Consider the following 19,251-nt stretch of genomic DNA (forward strand, 5'->3'; position numbering starts at 1 on the left):
TTCGGGCAGAGCAGATGCCCCCTCCTGCATCACATACGTGTGCACTCTTTGCAGCTTGTTCTTGGTATCAAGAACCACCCCCACCCCCACCAGCAGTAGGCTTGTCCTTTACCCTCAGTGTCCCTCAGGCTCTTGGCTAACTCAGCTCCCGTCCTGTCTCAGCTCTGAGGGGGACGGTCTGTGCCCTGTGGGTCGTCGACTACTGTTTGAAGATTTTCTCTGCTAAGTGGGTCTGGCCCCTCACCAGAGTGCCCCCCTTCCCAACCCTGAAAGGAGGGCCCCAGGAGGGCAGAATAGAGCCTTGTCTCCTTACTGTACCCCCTCAACAAGACCACACCCTACTGGCCCCGTCCAGGCCAGTGCAGACTCATAGCAGGTGTGGACTAGACATCTGTCCAGCTAAAACCTAAATGCTGCTTCAATGGAGGCACACAGGAGAGTGCCTTGCATATAGCTGTTGGTACATAAATAAGGAAAACATTAGAATTAAGCTTTTCCCTCAACTACACCAAATAATCCTTCCTAACCTGCCTGGCTCTCTGTGAAGCTATGTTTATGCTTCTAGAATTTGCCTCCTCCTAATGGAGCAGTCCTGTGACTCGAGGGGACACTGTGCTCATGGGGGCAAGGGGCTTTGGGGCGGCTGGCGGCCGGAGGACCATCACCACGAACTTCGCTCAGTGAGGCCTGAGGTTTCTGACAGTCACCAGCCTTGGTTTTTGTTGACATATTCACTTTCATCTTTTCTTCTTGCTACCTTCAATTCCGCTCTCTTTAGACTAAATCTGGTTGGTTGGTTGTGAGACACCGTGGGGGAGGTGGGAGAAGCGACTGGACTCCTCAGTGTCTGTTTTGTTGTCAGTAAGATGTGGGACGTGACCATCGCTGTGTTTTCAGGGTTAAATGAGCCGATGGGACGGGGTGCCTAGCACAGAATGGGATCCAACAATTATTTTGCATCATGACCAATAGCACTAATAGACCAATAGTAGGTTCTATATCTGTCTACATATTACATCTTAGCTTGTGGTGGTGAGGGTCCACCCACCGAGTGTTTATAATCTGGGACAGAGGGGACCATACATATTGCAAATGTCAGCTCATTTTTTTCAGGAAGAGAGAAAGACATTGTTTAAGAGGATTTAATCAAAATCAGGACCATTCAGAGCTCCCAACTCCCCCATCCCTAGGACTAAGTGATGTTCAGAGTTGCCCTTCTGTGGTAGGGGCTGCTGGCCCTGGGAGATGCTGTGATTGGTACCCACAGAGGCTGCAGGAATGGTGGTTGTTTATGTGGGAGAGGCAGTGATGGTCTGAGGACAATGTCGGTTCCTGTCCACCTTGAAATTAAGACTGAAGCCCCAGACATGAGTTCCCACACCTGCCCCACGAGGACGTGTGGCTGGAGGGCAGGTCCCAGGTCTTCAGTCACAAGAAAATGTCCTGTTCTGTTGAAGCCTTCCTGTTTTATCTCAAGCACTTTAGCTGGAAATATGCCAACAGACACTGCAGGCTGAACTTGACCCATATTTGAGCTGTGTGACCTAAGCCATGAGCACTTTGCGTAAGTCATAGCTGCCGGGAAAATCAGGCTGTTGGACTAGATTATGTTCAATCTTTTTCAAACAGCTCTTTAATTATTAGAATCAAATGTTTGCAAGTTGCTAACAAAGATTTGGAAACAAGGAACTGTAATTTCATCTCTTCTCAAAGAATAATTCATGAGGATTTTTTCTAATAAGATATCCTCTTTCATTCCTGCAAAACAAATCATGAGACAAATGCCCCATTAACCTCATCACACTTGATCTAAACTCTGCTGCTTTTCTGAGGGGACTTTTGCAGATTCATGAGGTGATATTCTTTAAAGAACACAAAGTCCTCTGCATTAAAGATGGGACAAAAATATAGATTTTTTTCAAATCAGTCTTGGAGGATACACGGTAAGGCCAGCAGTGCAGTCCAACACTGGACATCTAACCCAAGCTGCATATGTAACTTGAAATTTTCTAGCAGCTACATTAAAAGAGAGAAAAAAGTGAAATTAATTCTAGTAATATTAATGCAGAAAGGGGGCTTTTCTGGCGGCTCAGATGGTAAAGAATCTGCCTGCAATGCCGGATAACGGATTTGATCTCTGGGTTCAGAAGCTCCCCTGGAGAAGGGAATGGCTACCCACTCTGGTATACTTGCCTGGAGAATTCCCTGGACAGAGGAGTCTGGCATGCTTTGGTCCATGGGGGCGCAAAGTGTCAGACACGACTGAGCAACTAACAAACACTTTACTTCATGAACAAAAAATATCCCAAAGCTTATTATTTTAATCTGTAACTGATGTTAAGGAACTATTTCATATTAAGTATTCAAGTCCAGTGTGCATCTACGCAGCAGTCCCTCTAACTGTGAACTTTGCACATTTTGGGACCTCAATAATCATAGGAGAAAAGTGAGGTGGGTCTCAGGTTCTCCTGTCAGTTCTTGGGATGCTGTGCCCTCAGCTCCTCCAGGTCCTGCATCTCTGCTGCCCCTTCCAGAACATTCTGCCTCTCCCTTCCACCCATCTCCCAGTCCCCAGACAAGCCCTTGTTCTTCCCTCAAGTTCTAATCAAGCGTCAGCAGCCCTGGGAAGAGCTTCACACCCCAGCCTCCTCTGGCCACAGGTAATTCCGCATTCTGTTCTAATTGTGTGCTCAGCATACCTGTTATTTATATTGATTTGTCTTCAGGGTTTTCTCCCCTCAGTGCATATCCTGAAGGCTGGACTGTGTATTCTGTGAGTAGCAACACTGATGTAGCCCAGGTGCTGAGTCAGTGGCTGCAGACTCGATTTTAAGCTCAGGCCTCTGGAAGTTCCCAGGGCCACCCTCTGCCCTCCTGCTCTCTGTCTGCAAGGGTGCAGCCCAAGTCCTCTGATGAGACAGAACTGTGCCAATAAATGCTACTGATTAGTGATAAAATATGAATACACATCTGCTTTCTTATCTATTATCTTTTCTCACCTTAGGTACAATCTGCTAATTGGAGTCCAATGACCAATTAAGTAGGAAGCAACCTGAATTTGTCTGAAACCAAGTGAAGCTTTCAGAAAGCATGAGCAGATTCTGCCCCAAAAGAAGAAAAGACAAGCAGGATGGAAAGAAAGGATGAGTGGCCAGTTACAGCTATGGGTGACAAGCGCTGTGGCAGTTGTCGGCGGGAGGCAGTACCAGCCAGAGAATGTGGCTGGTCCAGATTGTGTGACTGTGGACTGCAGCATGCCTGGTTTTCCTGTCTTCACCATCTCTCCAAGATTGCTCAAATTCATGTCCATCGAGTTGGTGATGCCATCTAACCATCTCATCCTCTGTTGCCCCCTTCTCCTCCTGCCTTCAATCTTTCCGAGCATCAAAGTCTTTTCCATCCAGTGAGTCAGCTCTCTGCATCAGGTAGCCAGAGTATTGGAGCTTCAGCTTCAGTATCAGTCCTGCCAATGAATATTCAGGGTTGATTTACCATGGGAGACCCGCATGGACGGTAGGAAAAGACAGTGCAAGGAGGTGAATGTTTTTGCTGTCTTTGCAAGGCCCCTATAACTGAGTCCATGGTCCAAGTGGCATGTTTCAGGGATGTTGTTAAAGTAGACACATGTTAGGATCTGTAGCTACACCCATAAGACAGCAGTGAAGACTTTTTTTACACTCACTTGCACCCTCCATCCCCCTACATGTATGCGTCAATACATGGCTGTCTTGCAAAGACAGCATTCACTGTGGACACTGGAAGAGGGGACAGCTTGGACCATCCTCCCCTGATTGGAGCTCTCACTCTCCATTCTTGCGGCTTCAGCCCAGGTTGGCTTTGACTGCAGGGAAACATGGTTAAGTCTGCTCGGTCAGAGTTGCCTCATGGGAGATTCTCCATGGCTGTTCCTCTATTTGTGTTGTTCATTTGCTAAGTCATATCTGACTCTTTGCAACCCCATGAACGGCAGTATGCCAGGCTTCCCTGTTCTTCAACTATCTCCCAGAGTTTGCTCAAACTCATGTCCACCAGCACTGGTGAAAGGTGGTGTGTTAGCAGGTAAAGACGTAAAGAACTTGAAATTCCAGAGGACAGTGGGGCCCTGAGATGGGACAAAAGAAAGCAGCTGTGTCCATGACTCTCCCCAAATGGGAGATACACCTTGTTGTGGGCAGAAGTGATGCCCGAGACTTTTGGACCAAAACGTTCAGGGGCCGCTGGGCAGCCTTCTGCTCTCCTCTGTCCAGTGACCTGGATGCCCCCCAGCTCCATGGAGGGAGCTTGGATCTTTGAGGCATAGGATGGAGGACAATCTTACCTGCCTGCCTCAGATTTTGAGTGAAAGAGAAAAAAATTGTGGCCTTGCTAAGGCTCTGCGGGCAATGCAAGCCTTGCTGCCTCCTGTGGTGTGAGTTAGGGCACCCTAGCTGAGAAACAGCACTCTCCTAAGAAATATGTGGTAATTAAAGGCATAAGAGACACTGTCCTTGCTGCCGGGAAATTCACTGCGTGACCTACAGCACTGGCCTCTGTCTCCGGTTCCTGGATCAGCAGTATGAGCACCACCTAGAAAGCATTAATGTAGGTTCATACCCTGGGGGTGGGAGGTGGGGCCATCACGGGTGCTTCCACCAACCTTCCTGGAGACCCCGACGCCGGCCAGTTTGGGAATCTTTCGTCTAAAAGACGCTGTAGGTAAGCACAGCAGAGGGTTTTCCAGGACCTGTATCTGTAACACATACCTCAGGACACAGAGGACGCTCTGACTGAGTTCTCTAATGAAGAACACCAGCCATTGTCCCCTGTCTTTCTAAAGGGCCTCCTCAGCTCATCCTGGGGCAAACTCTAGACCAAAGGGTACAAGCCGAGTCCCCTTTCCCTGGGGCACATACAGAAGATATTCACCAACTCAAGGGCCGTTCCTGGGTTTTCACTGCTGGGTTCCCATGACACCCTCTTTGGTTTCAATTAATTTGCTAGAGCTGCTCGCAGAGCTCAGGAAGCCGGTTTATTCCCTAGGTCTACCAGCTTATTACGAAGATTTTAAAGGGTATGAAGCAATAGTCAGATGAAGAGATACATAGGGTGAGGTCCCTTCTCTCTCCATTGGATGTGGAGCCTGGCATGGTGGTATGTGGAAGCATTCTGGTTCCCCAACCTGGAACCTCCCCAAACCCCATCATTTTGGGTTGTTATAGAGGCTTATTTACAGATGCATGATGGATTAAAACATTGGCTGTTGGTGATTGGATTCAACATCTGGCTCCTCTCCCTTCCCTGGAAATAAGGGGGCCTAACATTGGAAAAGACCCTGATGCTGGGAGGGATTGAGGGCAGGAGGAGAAGGGGATGACAGAGGATGAGATGGCTGGATGGCATCACCAACTCTATAGACATGAGTTTGAGTGAACTCCGGGAGTTGCTGATGGACAGGGAGGCCTGGCACACTATGATTCATGGGGTTGCAACGAGTCGGACATGACTGAGCGACTGAACTGAACTGAACTGAACTGAACCCTCTGTTATTCAGTGTTGGTTCTCACGGCAGCCAGCTCCCACCCTTAAGTGGGATTCAGAAGTCACCTCGTTGACATAACAAAAGACACCTTTTCAAGGCTCTCAACACTTAGGAAATTTCAAGGGTTTGTAGAATGAGAAATGAGAATGAAGACCAAATATATATCTTATTACAATAAAAATATCGCAGTCATATTTTAGAAGGAAGTATATTCAGTCCTGGGGCTTCCCCAGTGGCTCAGTGGTAAAGAATCTGCCTGCAATGCAGGAGTCACAGAAGATGCAGGTTGTGGGCTTGGAAGCTCCCCTGGAGGAGGGCATGGCAATCCACTCCAGTATTCTTGTCTGGAGAATCCCATGGACAGAGGAGCCTGGTGGGCTATGGTCCATGGGGTCACAAAGAGTCAGGCACGACTGAAGTGACTTAATACGCACGCACATGTATTCATTCCTGGGGTGCTTATGATTTGTTCCCATACGTTGAGTGTTTGGAGCCAACGTTTAGAAATGACACAGAAGAGCACATAGAAAGATGCAAATGTTGTATCTGTATCCAGCAGACATCTAACCTCCTGGATGTAGTTATGAGGGGAGGGTCACGAGGCAAGTGAAGCCCCTCCAGACACAAAGTGTCTGTGGAGCCCAGTATATCTTTTAAAAACTTTATTTATTTATTTTTGGCTGCACTGGGTCTTTGCTGCTATGTGTGGGCTTTCTCTAGTTGTAGTAAATGGGGGCTACTTTAGTTGTAGCAAGCCTGGGCTTGTCATTGGTGTGGCTTCCTTTATTGCGGAGCTCTAGGTTCACGGGCTCTGGGTTCAGGGGCCTCAGTAGTTGTGGCTCACAGGCTTAGTTGCCCCACGGTATTTGGACTCTTCCCGGACCAGGGATTGAACCTGTGTCTCTGCCATTGGCAGGTGGATTTCTAACCATTGGATCACCAGGGAAGTCTCTAATATATCTTTTGAGCTTTGATTTTTTTTCCCCCTTGAGATGTTTGTTTCTCATAAAGCACAATAGTACTAATGACTTGTATGTTGAAGACGTAATTGCATCTTCAAAAGTCAAAGCAAACCTGCCAATGTCCAACATCTTGTTTGGAGAAGGGGACGCTAGGCCAGGATGCACAGACTTGTTCCAACTGACGTCACTGACTAAATAATTAAGAGAGCTCAGTGTCTAGCTTGGGTCTTTGCCTTTAAGAAAGAACCTGGTGTGCAGAAGAGGTGGGCAGCAGAGAGAGGATTAAGAGAGGAACTGACCAAGTGATTAAAGGGAGAGTCTGGCAATTACAGGGAGAGGTTAATGGAGCTGAGGCCACTTCTCCAGCAGAACGTGTCCGGGAGGTGGATTAGTGAAGGTCATTGAGTGTCTGAGAGGTGGTGGTAAGGACACTTCACAGCCATTTGCTTTCTCCCTGGAGGTACAAACAGTGAGACATGTACTGGCGTTGTAACAGCAGCAACAGAAATGTTCCATTAGAAAGATAAGAAAGAACTTCTAGGTGGTGAAAGAGTTAGAATCATTCTACAGGCTCCAAAGAGCAGACTTGAGACCCTGGAGGGAGAATGACCTGTCCTGGACCCTGGGGCTGATGGTGTCCTGCTCCCGACAGGTTTCCCCAAAGCCACCTGGTGCAGAGCAGGCCCTGGTGCGAGTCACTCCCAACTGGCTGGCCTGTTGACTGGAAGGCCGCATGCTCCTGAGTCTTTATCAATGATCACTGGGTGCAGAGATATAACCCTGGGTGATACACTCAGAGGAGGGACCAATTCTCTCAAGAGGTTTCCTCTCTACAGGCTCTGCTGGTTACCCAGCCTGTGATGGACCACTGTCCCTTCCTGGTCCCCATTGCCCACCTGCCACTCGCCTTGCTGGCCACACTTCCTAACCAGTCATATCCATGTGAACCCTCATTTCAGCATCTGGCTCAGGGAAATCTGACTTAAGACCAAGAATGGGTTAATTTTGGCTGCAGAACAAATGACCTTACTCTTAGTGGCTCAGAACAACTGCTGTTTATCGAACTTAACAATTCTGCAGCTTGGTGGTTTGTGCTGGGCTCAACTGGAGGGTTTTTCCTGGTCTGGGAGACTGTAAAATGGGCCAAGATATCTTGTATCTCTTCCCGTTAATGGGTGGAATCTATTTTCCTACACTTTGAGTCTGGGTTCCTCTTGTACTTTGGACAACAGGATGTGACAGTTTTAAGCCCAGGTCTAAGCATCTTTGCAGCTCCTACTCTTTGCCCTTAGGCTGTTCCTATCCTGAGAATGTGCTGAGCCAGCCTACCGGAGGATGAGAGACCCCAGGGAGAAAGGCCAGGGTCATCCCTGACATCCCCGCCTGTTCATCCTGTGTTATGAGCCCCTGCCTCTCAACTCAAAGACCACAGATGCATACACTGGCCTCACTGAGAACTGCTGAACCCAGAACCCCTCAGAAGCCCACATCACCAACCTGTAGAATAGCCAGTTAAATAGATGGACACTGAGCCACAAAATCTGGGGTGGTTTCTTATGCAGCAAATCTGACCAATACAGATGGACACTTTTAACTCTTAACTCTCTGGAGGCTGGAGCTTAGGTTATCGAATCTCCTGTAGTGCTCTCCAAGTTTTCTAACCCACCATAGATTACTTGCTTTTCCCTTTCTGACACCAGAAATCTGCAGGTGCTGGAGAAGATGAAAGTCATCTTGATAAAAGAAGCAGCTCAGACCAAGGGGTTAGGGAGCCCACTGGGTACCAAGTATTGCTCCCTTGTTGGGGTCACAGAACTACCCTCTGGCCATGTGTAAGCTTTCACATGCTCCTTCAACATGCAGTTAGAGAGCCAGCATGTGGGCTCCAAGGACAGCTTTAGTCTAAAACAATGTGTCTGACATTTTTAAAATTTTTTTCCCCTGGCTCAGGCTTTCCTTTCAGTATTTTGGAAAAGTTCTCCCCAGAAAACTTCACAGACTTTAAATTATTTGCAGAGAGTGTAATTTAAAAATTTCTGAACCTCCTTGAAGTCTATCCATGAACTCGGTAAATCCTTGGGTTAATAACATATGCCCTGGAAGATCTGATGTAGTTAAACAAGAGAAAGCCTGTACCTTAGAATGGTTTTCCACAAGTATAGCATTTTTACCAGTTTTCCAAAGGCCTCAAATGTGAGTTGAGTGGGTCTCCCAGCTTGTCAGGGAAACACAGGGAAGGAGGGATGGAGCTGACAGGAGGGCAGGTCCTTACTCAGGGGTTAGAATGAGGCAGGAGGTGAAGGACCAGCCTAACTCAGCAGGAATTACCCAGGATGACCCAGCCCTGGCCATCCTAGGACTTGCCCTGAGGATACTGGCGGTGGAAATGTATTAAGGTTTGAGCCAATAAATCAGGAGAAAGGGATGCAAGGAAAAAGGTGCTGTTCTTGGGGAGGACTTGAGGAGGAGGAGAAGGTTGAGTGAGACCTTGTAATTTCCCACTCGTCAATTCAGTTTACAAGTCTCAGTGGAAGCTGAACGAAGCCTCCTGCCAGAGGCTCTGGAAACCTCTCCTGGTCCTGAAGCCCAGGGTGCCTCTTGATGTCTTTGCTTAGAGTTCATGTTCCTGGCTTTTGATGGCTTTAGATCCCGCTTAGGAGGAAAAAACCTACCTGAGACGAGAAAAGGCTTGCAGAGCCATCTCACAGGGAATCACGCAGACCCAGGAGTGGGAGGTCTATCCTGGTAGTTCTCGGGGCTCAGGAGGCTCTTCTCCACATCTGAAAATGGAGATGTCATCTTTGCTCTTCCTCAGCCCGGCTGCCCAAGCATCTTTGTCTGTGACCCTGCTGAGGACCCTCTGGGGAGGGGAACTCCATACCTCCCTAGAACCATCCAGAGACATCAATTAGCTGTCAAGGCAAGTCATTAAAATGCACTATGACGACTCTTGGGCTTGGTAATCATAGTAATTAAGTGTGCACACTGTGTCGGGTACTAATTAAGTGACTTCAGTTTTATGGGTTTGACTCCTAATGATCCGTCCTTTTACTGATCAGGATGTGTTAAGCTCAGAAGGAAATGGGGATTCCTACATTCTTGGCAGGAAGCATGTGAGGCCACACAGTGTCTAGGGAGGAAACCTCTTCCATTTAGTGGAAGAACAAAGGAAAATTTTCTTGAATTTATTCCTAGATGACACCATGCTGGGCAAGAGGTGATTGCACCAAGGCCAGCCCAATTTCTGGAATCTGATGGTGGGAGGAGGTATTGGAATTTGTGCTTTTGTTTTTCTGAAAGTTTTTTGAAGAGGAGGTTTCACATTTTTCTGCCTTTTCAAACACCAATAATTCCAGAGGATCCCAGAGATGCCTGGTCGGCAGGAGGAAGTGGGACTAGAAACAAATGTCCGAGAAGCTAAAATCAGAACATGTTCGCTTGGCCCCTGGTCCCAACCCATCACCACACTATGTTGGCTCCAGATGACCAAGGGTTTCATGTTCACCCACCAGCCTTCACCCGAGGTGTCCTGCTGAAAGCATGTAAAGGAATGACATCATATCTAACATAAAGTCAACTATGATTGACTATATCTTGAAGGAAAAAGAGAAACATGTATTCTTTTGTGCTTTGCACATTTTAAAGACTCCTGGATTCCATTACAGGATCCAGAAAAAGGGGCTCACAGATAAAATACAGAGAGACACAGACATTTATGTTATCTTTTCAGTTTTCTGGTGAATTAAAAGTTTTATGGGGGATTCCCTGGCAGTTCAGTGGTTCAGATTCAACACTTCCAATGCAAGGGACATGGATTTAACCCCTGGTTGGGGAACTAGGATTCTACATGCTGCCTGGTATAGCCAAAAAAAATAAAATAAAATTATAATTTGTTGTTATGACTGATACCATTTTTAAAAAATTTAAAAAGAAGAGTTTTATGGGATTGGGGATAATTTTGATTATATGTAAGTTTTGTCTTATATACATAGACCTGAGAACTTTGCCCTATGAATCCATGAATCCTGGCTTCCTTCTCTGTCTCTCTCATTGTCTCTGTCTCCAGAATTTCATAACTGAATGCATCGTAACCCCTCGTGTAAAAGAGAGGACCACCATCCCGTGAGATACCCGTGAAGAAGCAGAAGTCATTATCCCTCCACGTTTCTCACTGCTCCACTCCCTCCTGGGGGCTGCGTCCCCTCCCCACCACCCTGATGGCTTGAGCAGGATGCTTGTCTTCGAACTTGATTATTGCATTTTCTCCTAACTGAGCTCCCTGCTTTTTTTGTGGATACATTGGAACACTTACACACTGCTGGTGGAAACTAAAATGGTGTAGCTTTTTTGGGAAACAGTCTGACCAGTCTTCAAAAGGTTGAACAGAATTACCATATAACTCATCAGTTCCACTTTCAGGTATACACCCAAGAGAAATGAAAATGTGTGTCTACACAAAATCTTGTAATAGGAATGTTCAGAGCAACACTCTTCATAATCAAAAAGTGAAAAGTCTCCAATATTCATCAACAGATGAATTCATCAATATATGCAGTGTGGCACATCCATCCAATGGAATATTATTCAACAACAACAAAAAGTACTGATACATGAACTTTAAAAGCATTATGCTAAATGAAATAAGCCAATCAGAAAAGACAACATATTGCATGATTCTATGTGTATGAAATGTGCAGAATAAGCTAATCTATAGATATAGAAAGAAGAGCAGTGTTACCAAGGGCTTTGGGGAGTGATGCTTGCAGGTATGGGCTTTCTTGCTGGGGTGATGAAAATGCTCAAAACTTAATTCAGGTGATGGCTACACAACCCTGTGAATATAACTTAAAAAATATTGAATCATATACTTTAAGTGGGTGAAATGTATGGGATGTAGATTATATTTCAATAAAGCCATTGAGAGAAGAGATGGGATCGTAACATGAAAACCGTATCTTTATTGTTTTAGATTTATATACAGTTGCTCTCTTAAGAAACCCAACTATAACAGCTTTTCATGGCTATAGAGAGCATCTGTCATCATCAAAACTACTTATCATACACAGAGGGGTCCTAGAATAAGCCTCTGAGCCATCCTGGGGTATCTACTTTCATTTTTCAGTGAGAGCATCTGAATCTGAAAGAAAGAAAAAAATGTGGTCACTTCCATTTGTCATGATAATTTATCCCATCTGACCGCTGCCACCGTATTTGCAGTCAGCACCATGGAGTCTAGCAATTATGTATCGCTCGGTTGTTGCAGGCACTGCCATTTATTCCCCCAAACGAGGCTGATTGATGGATGCTGGGAGACAGAGCAGCACTCGGCAGGTTAGTGAACTCAATTAGAATCCCCAGACATCCTCCCTGTCAACCACCATCAGCCCTGGTGAGATTAGCTCACCCACAGAACACGATTTTAACCAACCTGCCCAATTAAGAGTCTCTGTGCAGGGCCCAAATTGGCATTTCAGGTCTGAAAACAGGCTTGGCACTCATTTCATACAAATCTCTCATTTTGTGGGTACAGAACTGAACCTGACGGACATGTGGAGACTTCATCACTGATGCTAGAAAGCCGGCCAGCACCAGAGCTCACCCAGAACCCCCATCTTGGCCTTCGAATATCCATCCCAACCTCACAACGCTGCTGGGACCTTGGATGACCTTGGGCCTCAGGAAGCCTGTGGTTCAGCCCTTTTGGGGCTGACCCAGGTCTCTGACTTTACCCAGGGTGCTGAGAGCTAAGTAAATCCCACCCCAGCAATGTCTTTCTTTGTATACCCTTGAAATACAACATTGTCTCACTACAGACTCATTTTGAGACCTAAACTCATCTGAAGTTCTCGGAAAAAAAATTAAACTGTTTTAGTTTAGAATGATACGCTGCTGCTACTGCTAAGTCACTTCAGTTGTGTCCGACTGTGTGACCCCGTAGATAGCAGCCCACCAGGCTCCCCCATCCCTGGGATTCTCCAGGCAAGAACACTGGCTATTAGCATTTCTGTGTATATGAAAGAATTATTTTACCAAATATACATAAGGACATTTCCAAAGAGACAAGATTTTCCCCCATTGCTCATGGACCAGTAACCTTCATAAGGTAAGGAAGAGTCACTTTTGCTGGGGTAGATAGGGGTCCAGGTTTCTCTCTTGACTCTCACCCCAGCTGTCTTGGGTTGGGCTGCACTGTGCTAAGTTTGGGTGGGAAGTCATCATAAATCAGCTGCATTTTGCCCCGTGGAAACCCCTCTGCTCGAATGCAATAGTTCCCTGAGTTCACGGGTCTTCTGAGTCACAAAAAGCTCTGGACACACCCTGCCCAGGCTGCCTTCCCACGGTGGATGGCAGCAGCAGAGGAGTCCGTCTAAGAGCTGAGGGACCCCTCGTCTTTATGCCACGTGAGCACAGAGGCTCTTAGGCTACTTGTCAGCTCAGTCACTCAGGGGTGGATGTGTGTCAGTGCTGCTGCTCAAGCCAAGAGAAAGCTTGATTCCTTTTGTAAAGAGCATTGGTGAGTCCTGTCCAAGGTGGCACCATCCATGTTTCCATGGCAACCAGTATCTGCTGGAAAGGAGACGAGAGCCCGGATTATCGTGTCATGGACCAAGTCGTCTAGACACACTGGGCAAAGAGAGGCAGTGTGGAGGAAATCATGCCAAGTTCACGTGACCAACTCAACCTAGGACGTGTTTCAGGAAAAGGAACTCTGTGGCTGGGAGAGAGGTTTTGTTTCCTCCGATTTCAGGGCCTGGCTGCCTTTCGGAGCTGTTGCTGCCTTGTCTACGGTTGCAGAAGACACAGCAGCCTCTCTTGCTGGTCTGGGACAAACATCTGCCAGCCATGAGACTGGTGCTCCATTGGAGTGTGTGGGAAGGGCCTCTCTGAAGACCTTTCACGCCAGCCCTCTGGCCGCCCAGCAGGCAGGAAGAGGGGCAGTGTGGATAGTCAGCGAATGAGCATCCCCCAGAGCTGGAGGGGGAAGGGGCACCTTCCTATCACGATGCTTCTCCACGTGCCCACCGTGCTGTCCTCCATGAGACCCCTTGGCATGCCCAGCAGCTTGTACCAAGGGGCCTTCAGACCTAGCCCGGGGTAGTAATGAGGGGTCTGAGGTTAGGATGAGTCTGTGAGAATGAATGCTTTCTGCTAGTGGCTCTCATGGGGAACTCCAAATCTTGGTGACCATACTACTGTTAACTAGTCTGTGAGATGGCAGCTTGGCCTGGCCTGCGCCAGCATTTCAGGCACTGAACTGACCCTTTCAGTGGTAACGGCTTGGTTTCAGAGTCAGGAACTGAGCTCCCTTGTGACTGCCACGCGAACACTGACCCTATAGCAGGGTGATCTTCATACCTCGTCTTCCTGGGAGTTCTTTTTCTTATGTTTGTTTTATTTATTCACTTGGCTGCGCTGGGTCTTAGTTGTGGCACTGGGGATTTCTGACCTTCATGAAAGCCCTCGGGAGTTTTAGTTACAGCATTCCTAATCTTAGTTGCTGCATGTGGGATCTAGTTCCCTGACTAGGGATTGAACCTGGGCCCCCTGTGCAGGCAGCTTGGAGACTTAGCCAATGGGACCACCAGGAAAGTTCCTTCCTGGGAACTCTTGAAGCTGCCTGCAGGAATCAGTCAAGGAGAAGAGCCCATTGGCAGGACAAGATCTTACTGGGATCTAGAGCCATCACGTCCTACCTTGTTTCTGGGGGGAGGGATGCACGCATTTCTCTCTGTGTATTGCATTTTTTCTCGCCCTTGGTCCCCAGGGGTGATTTACTGAGGATGTTGACCTCCCAAGAACTCAGTGATGGCTGTTACCCAGTGACACAAGAGTGAGAAGGACCAACCGCTCCCATGCCATAGCTGCATTGACCCTTCCATTCCCAGCAACCTGGTACTGTGCTCAGGTAAACAGCATTGTGCTGGAGACCAAGGAGGGCATTTCAGCCTGGACAAAATGGGTTTGGACCTCTATGGAACAATGAGGCAATTGCCATTTCAGGAAAGTATCCCCATGGAGATGTCGGGGAGGAGGTACCTTTCTTGGCCTTTCTAGGTTCTTCTAGATGGTCTAAAAATTAGAGGCATGAGATAGATTAGCAGGAGAAAATCAGACTACAGTTTAATAATGTGCATATGTTGGAGAGACCCAGGGAAACTGAGCCATTGGATAGTCTATCCTTCCTCCAGGGGCTCTTTCTGATTCAGGAATTGAACCAGGGGGTCTCCGGCACTGCAGGTGAATTCTTTACCAGCTGAGCTACCAGGCAAGCAAATGACTGAATTCCTCCTTTAAATGTCATCTTTAGCCAAAGAGAAAGGAAGATGTTGAGGATAGAGGTTTGGGACTTCAGAAGGGAAGAAGGCGATTTACTTGGAGGTGGGAAAGCAAAGTTTTGGTAAACAAGTGTTTGCTGGGCCAGCAGAGACAATGGGGCACAAAGAGGACTTTTAACACACTGACCGTGCTGGGCTCCTCCCTGCCTGCATGACTGCTTCATACTGTAATGGTCTGTGGTGATGCTTCTTTCTTGGAACCAGCCCTCCATCCACGTTCTTTAGGCAGTTACGGGAAGGTCAAAGGTTCTTCCTGCATTTTCTGGGCCTTGATAGTTTTCAAGTTTTCAAATATTCCACATGCTGAAGAGACATTTTTGGGTGGCAAGTTTTGCTTCCCTATAGAGATTATTGATGAGTACACAGGCATGGCAACCCTTGGCTACAAACTTCTTGGCTGTTGATCTTTTACAAAGTCTTGCATAGTGTCACACTCACTGCATTGGGGAAATGTAGGCTTAGAAATGTTTAGATAAGTATTTCCAGGATGAGATGGGATGGATTCATATCAAAGTCTTGGTGTGTTTATGGGCTTTCTTTCTGCATATTTAACATGAAAGGGGATCTGGTGAGGCTGCTCTTGGCCCTAAAAGCACACTTGCTGGTTGGTGGTGAAGAGGGTTGTGGTTTGTGCCTCTTGCACCTACTGAAACTGCGTCTCTGTCACCAGGGGAGGCGCCTGTCTGATGCCTGGCCCTGTCACCTGGCCCCGCCCTCCTGGAGGCTGGGATGTTTCAGTTTGGGGCACAGAATCAGGACCTTGTCTTGCTGATGCTGATAGATTTTGTCATCTATTTTTAAAAAACTCAATACAATGAGCTTAAAAGAAGTCCAGGAACTGCATAATTACCATTTTCTATTCACTGCTCAGCCTCCTGACATTTTTTTCCTGAGGTTGATTTAGAATTTTGTCAGTTTTCGGTGATAAATGTTGTTGGTGATTGCCAAAATGAGTGATAGTTTACGTGAGTGCAGCTGATTCAATCAAAAAGGCAGTTTTCAAAATGACAATATGGAGAAGTCAAGGGGAAGCGTTCATCCTCACAAAGATCAAGAGAAGAATGTTTATTGAAGGTGCCACACCATCAGAAACTGTCAGATGTATTCTTCTTTAACCATTTGCAACCCTAATCATAGAGATTACTCGAAAGAGAAGTTAGGAGAATGTATGGAGTCAAGAAAAGCACTGATAATCTCACAGGCCTGAGCGGTATGAGAATGAGAGCTGCCAAAGAAGATGGCGAGAAACAAATCGAGGAAGAGCTTGGCACCAGTTCCGGGAATCTGCTGGAGGGAGTCAACAGGTCCACGGTGTTGATCAGGAGGCTATCTGTACTCTGGTGATACCTGAGACCACTCTGACTCTGACCCCTCATGACTGGTCTAGCACAGGCACTGACGATGCTTGGTGCTTGGGGCTGGTTGTGGTCCCATTGACTCCAAATCCTCTTCCAAAAAACCATTAATCCAGGTGATGATATGACCTGCCTACTCAAACGTGATCCCTAGTTACTTTCTCAGTTACACCAGCCTTTTCTGGATTTGTAAACATGGTAAATGTTTATTCAATAAATCCCTGTAGTCACATACACAGTCAAGTCATGCTGTGATTGTCCGTAGTTGCAGGCGGGGCCAGGAAAGCAAATAACCCCATGTGTACTCAGAACCTGCATTTCAGCTCCTGGGATGTGGGCTCCCATCTCAGGTCCATATTCTAAGTTCCCAGTCAGATGCTGATGGTTTTGAGCTTACATTTCTTGTACTTGGTGCTGTGTACCCTCTGATGAAGCTATAGATTTACTACAGAGTAAAACCAAGAAGCCACAGCAGGGTGGAGAAAGTAGGAAGAATGTATTATTTCTGGAAACCCCTATTTATAATACAATCTTCTTTGCATGTAAACAACATTCATCAGGAAGCTGACAAGTATGGGCACATGTTGTGGGTCTGTCTATGAACACAGATATGTGTCTGACTTGAAACAGACAATGAAGTCGATCGTTGACTTGTCAGTACAGTTTGTATTTGTATTTTCATTGCCCTGAGGAAAATGAACAGCTATTTCCCACCTCAAAAAACAAAAACAAACAAACAAAAAACAGTCATGGGGACTATTTTCAAGATTTACAGTGAAGTGTCATGCCTCAAGTGAGATTCCAGCCAAGTGTCAGTCCCTGTTTCACGGCCAAAACTCAGTTTTAATATTTGTTTTGTCTTTCATGTGATTACACCAGAAATATCCACTGGTCAAGTATGTCTCCTCCAACTCTTTTAGAAAAGAACAAACTGTTAATTGATGTTTTTATACTGTAATGCCTTTAATTAGCAAACCCTCTATTGCCAAAGTTACAAATCCCATTTTCTAAGGTAACTATAGTACTGGTTTTAGATTTAAAATATTTTCCAAGATTCTGATTTTTCATCTTAAATCAGAGGTCCTTTAAGTCCCCACTCTCTCTTTTTTTTCCTAGCATTAGCCATTTGGCAGATGACTTTGCCTATTTTGAAAAAACATATGCTATGTCTTCACTATAATATATCTATAGAAAATAAAATATTGATACATGAATATAGTAATTCTATTACATTACTTTGGGATGAGATCATTGAATAGACGTAATATCTTGCAAGGACTACAAACACTGGGCTACTAAATTTGAGTCCCCAAATGTAGTGAAGATTAGATAAAACACTGTACATAGGAGCATGTGATAGTTGTTCCATCGATGTCCACTCCATTAATGCATTCATATCAACAAAGATGTAAAGTTAGTGGACTTCCCTGGTGGTGCAGTAGATGGGAGTCTGCCTGCCAAAGCAGAGGACACGGGTTTGCGCTCTGGTCCTGGAGGATTCCACATGCCCTGGAGCAACGAAGCCCATGCACCACAACTACTGAGCCCACGACTAGAGCCTGTGCTTCGAAATCAGAGAAGCCGCCACAATGAGAAGCCTGGGCCCTGCATCAGAGAGTAGCCCCAGCTCGCTGCAACTGCAGAAAGCCTGTGCAAAGCAACTATGACCCAGCACAACAGAAATTAAATAAATTTTTTAAAAGATATACATTTATCAATTCTATAGCAAATGTCTTGGCCATCCTAGATTGTTAAATGACTCCCCAGAACCCCTCTACTCGCAGCCAGCAGATATGAAGCCAGACTTTCTCCCTTCCTACCAGGGCTCATCCTTTCACGCCTCTCCCAATCCATCCTTCTGTGCACAGTGTCCCCTCCCCTCCAGTAAATAGCCATGGTTTTCCTCTGGGGACCAAGGAAGTCATCAGCCAGAGGATCCTGTGCTTTCACATGCGAGCTTGGACTCCAATTAAATTTCTTAGTTTGTATTAGCTTCTGTGTCCTACTACTCTGCTGACACACAGATGATTTAGAAGCAAGCTGGCCTGATGCAGTGAACTCACCCAGGACCTGCGGTTCTCTGAAGAGGGTACTTCTCCCTCATTTGGTCACTTTGCTGCGAGTGTTGAGCTCTTCTTGGGCAAGTGAAGGTGGACGCCTGCAAATCTACTCACAACTTGTCCCCAGAAGCCACCCTGGAACAGTTTTCTCCTGCGTTAATGTCAGCTTCTCGTCCTGATCACTTAGAAGGCGATGTGTCCCAGGAACTCAGAGTTTGGGTTCAGAGAATGACCTTTTCATGCCTGCTCCCTGTGGACACTTGAAGGCAGTTATTTTTTGGAAAGGGGAGCCCCAAACTGGGCCTGATTTCCAGGGGCAGGGGGAAAAATGGGTACACCACCGATTATGAGCATTACCGTTTACAAAGCTCATGGGAATGTTGACTTCACTGATGATTCTCCAACCAGAGACACTTCAACTTCAGGAGCAGGACAATGGGATGGACAGTGGTCATGGACAGGACAATCGTCAGACAACGGGACTGTGAATCCCACACTTTGTAAACCCATGTGGTGAGTATCTCCTATTGGAGTGACCCCCTCCTGGGCATTTTCTCTAAAAACACAAAGCCAACAGGATGCCTGACTTCTTTCTTCTTCTTTTCTGGGCTGCACAGCATGTGGGATCTTAGTTCCCTGACTAGGGATTGAACCAATGCCCACTGCCTTGGAAGCATGGAGTCTTAACCCCTGAACCACCAGGGAAGTCCCCAGAATACCTGACTTCTTGGTGGAAGGTGGATGGGAAACGCTTGACCTGACAATGTCTTTATGGCGTGGCATGGGTATGGGATCTCCAGGATCATCTTGGAAATCTTTGAATTTAAATGATGTCATTTACTTTTTTCAAATGAATCAACGAAATTGATATACCTTTAAGTACTGGTCAAAACAAGCCCCACATGATAACTATGGAGAAGAGAAGAAAGACAAGTATGGCCATGCGGGGACAGCCTTTGCTGATGAGACAGGTGACGAACCCATTCTGTTTACACGATGGTCTCAAAAAGAGGTCCAGCC

This window comes from Oryx dammah, unplaced genomic scaffold, assembly GCF_014754425.2.
Source record: "Oryx dammah isolate SB20612 unplaced genomic scaffold, SCBI_Odam_1.1 HiC_scaffold_10, whole genome shotgun sequence".
NCBI classification, from domain to species: domain Eukaryota; kingdom Metazoa; phylum Chordata; class Mammalia; order Artiodactyla; family Bovidae; genus Oryx; species Oryx dammah.